The sequence below is a fragment of the Ambystoma mexicanum genome, chromosome 4q (assembly GCF_040938575.1).
Source record: "Ambystoma mexicanum isolate Mex_15411 chromosome 4q, UKY_AmexF1_1, whole genome shotgun sequence".
Lineage (NCBI taxonomy): Eukaryota > Metazoa > Chordata > Amphibia > Caudata > Ambystomatidae > Ambystoma > Ambystoma mexicanum.
In genome coordinates, this window is record NC_090928.1 from 715657190 (window position 1) to 715669869 (window position 12680).

Sequence of the window (12680 nt, forward strand, 5' to 3'; positions counted from 1 at the left end):
TCGCCCAGGCTTCTAAGTCTGGCCCCGTGGGCATTACCCGACCAGTAATGGCCCACCTCCTCCTGTCATATTGCCTAAGTGTGCTAGTTCTTCGTATGAAGAAGGGAAGTGAAATGGTGAACCAGATCTGAGATCTGGAGGAGGAATAGGAGGTTGACGTCTTGTGGGATCACAGTATTGATTGTAAGGCGGAGGTATCAGAGAAGAATGGTGTGGGCCTCATTCACTTTTTCTGAACCACCGATAAAGTTCGGAACAACCTGCTTCGTGGAAAATATTCAATATTCTTGTGTTTTGGTTTCATGTCCCAATAGCTTCCCCCACGCTAAGTAAAGACTCTCCAAATCTGCTCCCCGGTATTTATGTGTACTTTGCAGACTTACTGCCCATTTCATCTAGCATTTTCAAGGAATTCTTCTTTTATGTGCTTTCTAAATTTGAGATGAGGCAGGCAAGACAAGGTAGAACGTGATGTATTGCTGCAGTGTTTGAAGACGTCAATTTGCAAGTTACACTAAGAAAGAACATGCATTTAAACGTATTTTCCGGCTCAGAAATATTTGACTCAAAATTACCCTGAAACTTTTAAAGCACTTTAAATAATGAGCTCTCTCGGTTATAGACATACATTTTAAGTTGGTAACCATTTGATTTATTTAGTAATTGGTCGAAAGTCTCAGTGTCATGTATGTATTTAGCAATAGTAAAGCAGTTTATAGCCTTTTAGCGGAGAGAAACATATTTCACAGTTGAGTTTTATTTTGGCATCTTTTTGAAATGGGATATTTTCTTAGAACAGCCACATGGCAATTGCACTTCTTTCTTACATCTAAAATTAATGAATTAAAAAACAGCAACATGATGAACAAGCATGGACAAAGCCAACAGGTCTGGCTTTGTAAAATACGAATCAAATGTTGATATTTTCTTCAATGATGGTACCTATGGATTTGATTATTATCATGTTGCTATTAAATGTGGCCAAATTGCCTTCCATTAGCGTCCCTGTAGCACGGGTCCCTTTGCAATCCTATGTGCATGCCCCACCCGTGAGTGTAGACCCGTTAAGTGTCAGTTATCCTAGTCAGTCTTCAAGAAGGTTTCCTGTGACGCATGGTATGTCCAGGTCCCACGCTGTCGCTGGGTTTGAAATGCAGTCATAGGGCCTCATTACAACCTTGGTGCTAAGTGCACCAACTTTACCACCATGGTGTAAACTCCGTTTACACCATGGTGGATGGCGGATTTACTGCCCCATTCCAAGGTGAGTGGGGCGGTAAATCCCCATTTCCCATTTTCCCTTCCCCATTCCCATTTTTGCCCCATAGGGCATAATGGGAGTGGGGAAGGCGCTAATTACGCCGCCGTAAATTACGGCGGCGTAATTAGCACCATGGCAGGTTAGCGCCATGGATTTTAACGCCTGCTAAAAGCAGGCGTTAAAATCAGAATCAGGCGTTAAGGGTTAACGGTGGCGTTAACCCTTAACGCCTGAGTTGTAATGAGGCCCATATAGTTGTACCCAGGAGATGTATGGTTTGAATATGATCACATTTCCTAATTTGTCCGGCACCTGTTGCACCAGAATAATGTGCGTGGTTGTTTCTGCTCTGCAGTGATCAATTATAGTATATAAATGACAAACGTGGTGGCAGTGAGTTAACATGTGTAAAAGTGTAAAATTCGCATTAGCAACATGTCCAAAATTACAATAAATAAAGCATTAATCGAACTTGTTACCCAAAAAACACTCTGTGGGACTCTGAAGCACGTGGATCTGTATACGACTGTTGCTTATCACTGGTCGTTGCCCAAAAACACCGGTTATCTTAATCACATTAGCTTCCTCGTTTCCTGTAGTTGATATTTGCAGTCACCTATCGGAAGATATGATTGTCTGCTTTAGAGAAACATGCTGCATACATTTTAATAAAAAGATCACTTTTATAAAGCAGATATTATCATGTTGCAAACAGAATTAGGAAATAGAAAACACAATGGGCTTCATTACAGGACCGGCGGCAGTAACCGCGCTGATAAAACTTGCAGGTTGCTGCCGGACATGCAAATTTTTCCGGCGCCTGACTTGCCAGAAACACCAGGCATTACAGCACTGGCGGTCCGTGAAGTCAGGCGCCGGAAAATGTAATTCCCCATTCCCCAAGCGTACCAGCACACTATGACCTTCCTTCCTCGACTAAACCTTCCAACTATCAAGGTGACTCATGCCATGCCCCCATCATCAAGGAGGCAGCCCATGACCTTGCCCCTTTCCTCACCACTTTCATTAATGCTTCCTTCAAATCTGGCATTGTACCTGACAATTTGAAAGATGTGTGGGTCATCCCACTAATCAAAAAACCTAACCTTGATCCGAGTAACCCTTCAAACTACCGACCCATCACCACGGTATGATTTCTCCTGAAAATTCTTGACTGTGCTGCATATCTACAAATTCAGGCCTACCTGGAGGACAACAAACTGCTGGGTCTTCGTCAATCATGCTTCCGACCCAGACATGAGACAGAAATTGCCCTGATTGATATAAAAAAACAAATTGAGGAACTAAAAGACAAGGGCAAACTGGCTCTCCTTCTCCTGCTTGACCTGTCAGCAGCTTTTGATTTGATCTCTCAGAGGATGCCACCTCATGGATTAGATCCCTCTTGGCGAACAGAATGATGAGGGTCTTCTCCCCTTCTGCCACTGCTGAGCCCTCTCCAGTCACATGCGGGGTCCCTCAAGGGTCCTGTGTTTCTCTCACATTATACAATGCATTTACATAGCCGCGCTTTGAAATTTTGATCTTTCTGGGTGTCACCTACACGAATTACGCAGATGACACCCAGATATTGATCCCTATCACAGGTGATCATGAGACCGATTCAAAGGCATTTAATGATGTCTATACAGTAATACAAGCCTGGATGGCACATCATGAGCTTTGCCTGAACGATGATAAGACTGAGTTACTTATCCTAGGCTCACTGACTAGACTAAATAAACTGGACACCATATTCAAATCGTTCATCATCGATGGAAATACTATTGAGGTGTCGAATAATACTATAACCCTTGGTATAACTTTAGACAGGTAAGCTGATAACAGCTTGCAGACCCTTTCTTACTACTAATAACTGTATCATCCTGCCTAGAACAATTATATTGTCAAAGATTGATTATTGTAATGCTCTCTACCTCGGGACTAGCCAAAGAAACATCAACAAACTCCAGTTCACACAGAACAATGTCATCAGGGCTGCTCTCAATTTCCCCAGGAAATCACATATCTTGGACACCAGGCAGAGCCTTCGTTGGCTACTGGTTACCCACAAAATCCTACTGAAAACACTAATGATCACTCACAAGTGTCAAGCCAACCTCGCCCCAGATTACTTGGCCAACCGCTTTACCACATACACTCCCCCACGATCTCTGAGATCCTATCTTAGTCACTCACTGTCCATTCCTAGATTTAAGTTACAAACAGCTGGAGTGGCTAGCTTCCTGGTCCTTGCGGCCAAACTCTGGAACATACTCCCCATCCTACTTAGAGAGGAGCCTTCTATCCCTGCCTTCAAATGCAAAACAAAAAAATGGCTCTCAGATCAGGGCATAGCAGCATCACACTCATAATGCCTGTCCCTTCAGTATCTGCACCACTGCCCACTGTACCTTGGGAGCATGCACTTTGTTGTAACAACTGTATCATCTATCCCCTGTAATGGGTAATCTGTAAGTAATTCTTTGTAAAAGTTATTATCTGTAACATTTCTATTATGTAATAACTTCATTGCATATGTAACTATCATTTTGTAAGAAATGCGTGTATGTAATCTATCACATTGTAAGAAATGCGCACAGGTGCCTCCGGGCCAGGCGCGCAATACAAATAAATAAACTAAATTAAACTAAACGAGTCTGCAGGCTGGTGCCATACCGCCTTCCAGTGTCAGACCTGGCGGGCAGAACGGCACCCACCCGCAGAGTTTCACAGAAGCACCAGCACCGTTATTAACGGTGCCGATGCTTCCGTGGTGCCCATTCCCACTGAGTCCTATGGCCCCCAAGTCAGTCGCCGGAAAAATGTGCAAGTCCGACAGCAACCTGATGGTTTTACCGGCACGATTACCCCTGGACTTGTAATGAGGCCCAAAGTCATTAAGGGACCTTAATTGTGAGCATCAGAGCCACAGTTGAGCATTATTGGAAGAGGGGACATACATTGGAATCTGTGTATCAATCCTAAGGCATTTCCAGTGAAAGGGTATTCCATACAATTGACAACCTTCGCTCACATTCAAGTTCATAGATTAGGACGTTTCATATATGTAATGTATCTGGTTCGGGAGAGCCTGGAAAAGTCTTCTATCAAGAAAATGATTAACAAAAAAAAAAAAGGATTAACAGCAAACATTACCCACTTCTCAAGAAGCATCTCATGTTAGTTTGTGGATACTTGGAACTGAAAACGCTGGCAGAAGTTGCCACTGTGACAGTTCGTTGCTGGGTCGTGTGAAGCATTTATCAAAATAAGCTTATGTAAGCTGTAGCTAACACATGTGACTGTTAGAATGTGTAAATAACCACTTGCTTCTGACCATTCTGGAGATTGATGTGGATCATGCATTATTTGTTTGTGAACATTTGCAGCCCACAATATTACATTGTCAGAAGAGTGAGTTTATGGCTAACAGTCATAAAAGTACATATAGAAATAACAATATTATACAGTTTTAACAGTTAAAATACATTTATACAAGAATGTATTGTAGTGTAACAGAGTAAAAGCTCAATCCTGCCTACCTTTAGCGCAACAACAATAAAGTGCACCAAGAGCAAACATACCATTGAGGCACAATTCATCCCTAGATGATTTTCTTATTTCAATAGTCAAATCAGAGAGTTACCATAATACTTAAAAGCATAATCATCACAATATCATAATACAAATCACACCCAATATCTAAACATACCAACACACATCTAAGAGATTCTCGTGTAAAAAAATTCAATTGTAGCTCACAGAGATTTCTGCGCTTGAGCTGGGTGAGGGACTCTTAACGGATACATTTTCGTCCGAGGCGCCAGGTTTTCTTCAAAAATTGAGACGGGCCCATTTTTTCAAGTTGTTGTCGGTTCTCAAAAAGAGATTAAAATGTGTTGCCCCCACCCCAGGGGCCTGTGACTACTCCCAATGGCAGAACCACTAATCTGGCCATTAAAAAAAATAGTTTTTGGATCCTTTTCCTCAAAGGACTGTAGGTACTTTTCAGCACCAAAGTGAGATTTCAGCGAAAGAAAGTTTGCAGTTAAGTTATTAGGGGCTACCGATGCGAGCATCAGCCTATAGTATCAGTCTTTGTATTTCTGCTGAACATATGTGTTCGAAAATGGATTTTCTAGCTTTATAAGAGAAGCAATCGAAGGCAGCCGCAATTCCATACCTAACTCGGAAACGGAAGTAACCCAGGGCAGTTTTCCTGCTCCATTTCGTGTACCCACATCCACCAATGCTGATTTATAGCTACTTAACGGAGCCCATGTCGTTATCTTGTGCAGACATAAAAGGGGTTTTAATTTGGCGGTATATGTAACACCATTAGCCCCTAGCTCAAGTCTTAACAAGATGGATGGTGTGGCCATTGCGAGAGAGAACATCCTCTTTATGATACCCATCTCATTTTGCTCTATCTTTCTGAGGTGTGACTATCCCCAAATCTCAGAGCCGTACACAGCAGATGGGTTGGAACAAAATCACCAGGCTCTGAAGAGTTGCCCTACCACATAATGCTTCAAGAAAGGTTGTGTGGCTGCTCCGTGTCTAGTGAATTGAGTAAAGACTTTTCAATGTGTTTTCCCCACCTGCCTCTTGCATCTTATCAGACTCCCATCTTATCAGATGTCCACCTTCTCAATCTCAATTCTTCCCAAATGAATTGGGACACAAGATTTGCTGGTGTGTTTTCACCATATGATATGATATGATATGGTATTTGTAACGCGCCTATACACGAGTGTTTCAAACCATTAGGTTGGTCTTTGGGAAATTGATTTAATGTCCCATACTCAAGGCTAAGGTTTCAGACAAATTCACTGCCTTTTGCATACCAAACATTGTTTTGCTGATGAGTACAGTATTGTCAGCATATAATAGAATTCCCATTTTTTTCCCACCCAGGAAATGGGCATCCCTATCCAAGTTTCCAAGTTCTACTGCCATTTTGTTTTTTTTAGAGGCTAAAGCGGTTAGGGATATGACAAAGCCCTGTTGAAAACCCCTGGCCACTGGGAAGGGCCTTGTCAGGCCCCCACCCTTGGCAAGCCATATCTAAGCATAGGTGCCAGTATACAGCTACATATTGCAGCTAAAAGATTAATTGGAATGCCCAGTTGGGATAAGTGCAACCATAATTGCTCTCTTGGGATTGAATCAAAAGCTGTGTGTTGGTCTATAAACACCAAATACATCAAATACATCTTTTGAATCCTGAGCTTTATATACTTGTTGAAGAGTAGAGTTAGCCCGAAAACCTGATCTAATGGACCAATAGCCGCTCATAAACCTGCCTGCCTGTAGATCGGATATGACTCTGCAACGGCTCATCCACTCCTCCAATCTCCTTAATTATATTTTCCCGTTGATCTTCAAACTATTATCAAGTAATGATATGGGCCTATAGTTTAAGAGTCACCCTTATCCCCTTTTTAGAATATAGGAACTAATATAGCCTCTTTCCATGTTTGGGATAATGCCTGTTTTCTCTCTATGTTAAGGGACAATCGCCAAGGAACAGGACCCCACACTCTTAATTCCGTTATAAAAAGACCTCCTGGGATTGCATCCAGACCCGGGGATTCATTCCTCTTCTGGGCCAAAATGCCCTTTCCACCTTCTTCAGGGATATATCGAGAACATATTGGGACAGGGAGCATTCCAACACAGGGATGACCTCTCCTCTAAGCAGTTTACTGTTCTGGTCTTGAGAGAGTGTACTACAATGGTCATACAAGGCGTTCTCTGAGATCATCATTGTAGTAGACAGGGAGGACGCTACCATATGGGCAGAAACTAGTTTCCAGAAAGCTTTAACATTTTTGTTTTGGTTACTAATTTGAGCTCATACCATTCTATTTGCATTTTATTTGTGGGGGGGGGGGTGTGCAGCTTTTTGTTGTATCAGTAGCATTTTATATTCATTTCTTAACCGTCTTACGCACCGACTATTTCTTTAGCCCATTGATTTCAGAGTTGACAAATGTTTTCTTAATGTGACAGTCCCGATCATAATCGCCCCTTTGACACAGGCTATTCCTCTGCCTGGGCGGAAAAGGCTTTGTCAATAATGGAGCTAAAAACCTGTTCCCAAAAATCACTCTGAGAAAATTGTACTGAGGCATGTACTAGGGCTTCAAGGATAGGAATTACCACTTTGTACATTCGACCAACTTGTTTTTTGTTAGCCAGTGCCTGCCACAGTAGCCTTACCCAACCCTGACTCCCCTCAAAGTTATGGGTAGTCTGCCTGTCTCTTTGGACTTGCAGTAGCTGCAGTGATAGGCATAAAGGATCATGATCGTTTTCATCACACTGCATAAGCTGGAAATACATTAACATGTTCCAGGTGTCCACTTTTAGAAACATTTAATACATCCAGGAGAAGGGATTCCCTGAGCTATATGGGGCATATCATGGGTATGGGGGATATCATGGCTATGGGGGATATCATGGCTAAACCTACCATTGCAGGCCCTATAACCCTTGGTCATTACTTCTTGTATTAGCGGCATGTAACCATATTAGCTTATCAGAGAAGGTAGTAAGGGGAACAACAAGGCAAGCTATGCGACAGGGGCACCTCCCACAAGTCATGATGATTTCTACATAAAAATGTATACTTGCTAACTGTCTCCATTTGCATATTAAAATCAGCCAATACATCAATGTGGTGATCCTTAGAGGTTTGTGAAGTAGACAGAATTTTAACTCTTTAATATGTGACAGTAACACATCTAGGGCTGCCCCAATGGGTCTTAAATAAATATTAACAATAAAAAAGACTGTTTGAGAATCAATTTACCATGATTTAACACCAGATCGAGCACTTTTGAAGCATGTAGTTAGGCCCTCACTTGGGGGGCCACTGACTGATTTCCTCACGGGTATATTGTATGAGATATTGCCCTGCCTTTCTGCTGGCAGTAAAAGCCATGTCTCCTGATGATTTCATAAATGCCCCTTAAGTCCAGAGACTTTTAGAGAAACAGGCGGCACATGCATGATGCACCCACAGACTGTATCGGTGGCACATCTTGAAAAGCTGCCTGAATCTGGAAATTCACCTTCTTACGGGGAGAATACAATTCAATCTTTGTTAAATCCAAGATGGAAGGCTGGTGAATACCTTGTCTAGAAAAACCATCCTTTGGCCCCACAGTACTGTCTTCTGGGTCATGAGCTGAAACACATGTAGAGGCTCATGCCACGTAACATGTAAGTGACAAACATTATGTTGTGCATCTTGTCAGAAGAGTTATATCCTTTCAAGATGGCCAGAAGGCTTCTTCAGAATAAAGTGTGAAAACAAAAAAGTACAACATCTTTGAGTCTGACAATGATGTAGTTCTGTTTTTGTTTTCAATGCTTTCTCATCTTACCTTGATGTACAGCTATAATTGTAATTATTATCATCTTTGCTAACTGGTTTAATGATTTTGCTTGCTACCTAAATTAGATTTTTGGGGATGAGCAGCTGCTGTGCTGCTATGCTTTAGGAGAGGGGGGCATTGAATACACAAATCATGCCAAAAAACAGACACAATGTAATCCAGCTGAAAGGAAGAAAAACGTGTCACTGTACCACACTGCATGGACAAAAACAAGCTATCAGAAGTTACCCTCAATTACTCTCTCCCCAACTTAAACAGTTCAACTGGCTCTTACAGAATTACTGCTCCTGCAACATAGGTTTCGTAATGCATGATCGCACAGCTGACTGACACCTTTTCTGATAATAGTATTATTACTATTATTGAGCCTTTATACTGCACTGAATCACCACCACAGTGAGCTCAAAGCACCTCTAGTTCTAGTTTTAGGGCACATTGTGTCCCCAGGTTGGGATCTCAAGAACGAAATCTTCTGGAGAAAAATGAGACTTCAGGAAGGGAGATGGGATACAAAGGATAGGAAGAGATAGATGGGAGGTGGGGGGGTCGAAGGGAGGAGGTGGAGAGCATGGAAGGAAAGATGACAATACTGCATCGTAGCAATATGCGGGTGGCATGATAAATGCTAAATATAGTGAAATGCATGTTTGATAGAGTCTCCATTTGGATAGACCATTGCCTCTTGAAAGGTCCAGAGAAGAGGGCTGCTAAGGCCAAACACATCAAAGTCCAATATATATATATATGTGTTCATTGTGCATAAGAGCTTTTGGGGAGAGTGTGAAGAGGATTGACAAGAGGAAGAAGATAGTGAAATGTAAAATGAAAACAAACCATGCATGAGGCGGTTAAGTGAAAGGCATGGCGTTCTTGTTATGTTGTTCTGGTACTAACATTTGAACTGTATGATGTAAGACAATGTTGTAGAAATTAACAAATAAGAAAAAGCCTGTTATCTCATCCGCAGGGACCTAAAAGGATTTAAACTGGATGGACAGTAGATTAAATACAATATTACATAGTTTCAGATGTCTCTGGCCAGATTAAGAGAGTGTTAGATTATTTTTCAATAATAATGATCACTTGATAGGAAGCTAAAAAGACAAGTACGGGCCATTGCATGTGCAAATTACATTGTGGCCAGCAAAGTCCACCGTGTCTAGGAACGTAGCCACGCACAAACAAAGATTGCACTTCGGCCTGAATATCGAACTGTTGTGTGTTAATTAAAAGTGGTTTGTGAATGCAGCAACAGGCAGACTGATCCACTTGTGTATCTGGCTTGGATGGACACCAGTAGCATGCTGGTACATGTAATGTATCTTTCGTGCGTGCATACAACTATCGTGTTTGCCTTGAGCCTGTGAACTGGAGGTCAGACAGTTTCCTGCAACAGGCACATTAACTAACCTGTTCTCTTTTACAAGGATCGAAACTTATGTGGAAATTCCAAGCTGCTAGCATTCAGATACAGTGTGAAGATTCCGGCTCATAAGCAACATTGCATTACTCCCTCAGCCTTTTTCCAAAGTTAAGTCGATGTATACTGTGCACTGTTACCATTAGCATAGAATCCACGCGCTCACGTGACTCTGTAGGAAAGTGGGTTGGGTAGGTTAGTTATGGAAGAGGGATAGTATAGAGGTTGTGCTCATCTGTTGGTGCTTGTAGAACCAGGAGAAACTGGTGTCTGAGGGTGTCGTCTTTCTCAGTGTTTGAGTTCTGTGCACTGGGGTAATTGTGTCTGAAAGTGCAACGTCCAGTGTCTGAGTTGCTTGTTTGTGGCCGTTTGGTCTTTTAATCGCTGTGTGGGCTGTGTGGTTGTGCGAGGTAGGGTTGGCCCATTAATTTGTGTGTAGGTGTTTGGGATATCTATGCTGGAAAGGAGCGAGGAGCAGGGATGGTTAGTGGTCACTGTAATAAAATCCAGTGGGAAGATTAAACAAAGGAGGCTTGTTTTACCTCAAGCTTAGAGTCGTGTCTGTAGAAAGGTTTATTTAAAACAGAGACTAGAAAGGTGAGCGCCACACCAGTTGGGGACAAAAATATGGCAGACCAAGAAGGGGATACCTTTCAAGTGAAGCTGGGTGCTGGTGCATGTGACCCCAACGGGAGTGGCGTTCTCAGACAGACAAAGATGTGGGACGGTCGTAACTGGCCCTACCTAAATTGAAGGATGCCAGAGCCTGTGGCATGGCCAGATCAACCTTAAGGGCGACCTTTTAGTAAGAGGGGGGCTGCTCACCCCCCTAATATATAATTCACAAGTTAAGGAAGGGTGTGCCCAGGAACAGACATTGTATTAGACATGATCGCTGAGAAGTGCAACAGGCACAGCAGCCAGGAAAGGTGTAAAATGTATTCACAGGCGCGCTCCTGTTCAGCAAGTACCTTTCATAAGTATCGCTATGTCCGCTTGGATACGCTGCTAGCGTTTGTTTTGCAGCTTACATTATCTTCCGGAGGCGTGTATGGTGTTTGTTAAAATCACACCCCCTGTTAGTCACTCCCATCTACGTGACTATTTGACTAGACCACCTGCGCTCCTGTTCAGCAAGTACCTTTCATAAGAACCGCTTGTCCACTTGGGTACGCTGCTGCCATGAGAACGTTAGACTTTGGACTTTGTTTTGCAGCTTACATTATCTTGAGGAGGTGAATGCCATGAAAACTTGCTAATGAAAAGGAACTGATAACAAATTGCCTTTGGTGATATATGTTTTTTGTGTTTTCAGGCGTGTATGGTGTTTGTTGAAATCATGCCCCCTGTTAGTCACTCCCATCTACGTGGCTATTTTACCTGAACGCCCGCGCTCCTGCCCACGCGCTCCTGTTCAGCAAGTACCTTTCATAAGTACTGCTTGTCCGCTTTGCCACAATGCTGCAGTGTGGTGGACTTTGAATATATCACAGCGGTTACTTGCAGGTATTAATTTGCTGTTTATTGGCTGTTTAATTGTGATTTCGGGGAGCGGGGTGTTGCCCTACCCAGAAGGGACTGGTACTATAAACATATACATTTCTAAACCTATGCAACACGTGTTCTACTCTCTGAAATCGTGTATGCCAGCTCACGCTGACACGACAGCAGCCATGGCAGCCTCATCGACTGTGAAAACTAGTCACCTTTCCCACAAAGCAATCACACTCACCCAGTCAAATTTTCTAAAAATAACCGTTGCATGATTGCCTCAGAAAACACTCATTCATCTGACCAAGTGACAGAGGCCAGGCGATTCCCTTTTTTTTCTTCCCAAAATACAATGGAGAGAATACAGAGTCATTCTCATTGTACGAGCTCTGAGCAGCCCATCATGCGGACAAGCTCCATGCCACACATGCTGATATATAATAATCTGTTGGACCACATGATGCTACATTCGGTAATCATGGAGATGGCAAGGTCATCTGAGCTCACCGTGCCACCGAATGGATGTAACTCTCCTCAGTTGAGACTATCCGGGGAAGCTCCTGATTTATCGATATTTGTAAGCCAATGTGAATCCCCAATATCTATATATAGTGACTAGATTGATCATCACACTAGATGTTCAATGGACTCCTCAATATACTCAGCCTCCATTTCTTATGTGTATCCTACCCCGGGCAGACAACTACAGTCCCCAGTGAGACCTACAATGTTACATAGTCCATATTCTATGACTGAGATCACTTTATCAGCTATTAATACCACCATTTCGAGTTTGTTCAGATTGTTTGAATCACTGGATGCTAAAGTGGTGCTCCAATCTATTAAAATTGACCAAATCTCGCAATGGATGGAGACTGGGCTAATGAATTCCCCTATGAAGCAGAATGGCTCTAGAACAGTAGCTGAAACCCCATCGATCAATGCTTCAGCTGAAAGTGAGAATGATACGACTCATGTAAGCGTGCCCTCTATACTTCTGCTATTTAAGCAGATCATCCGCCCTGTCTCTGAGGTAGTTGAGAACAATGTGGCACACTTGGGCAATGACTCCTGGATAAGTGTTGACCAAGTGGTCGAA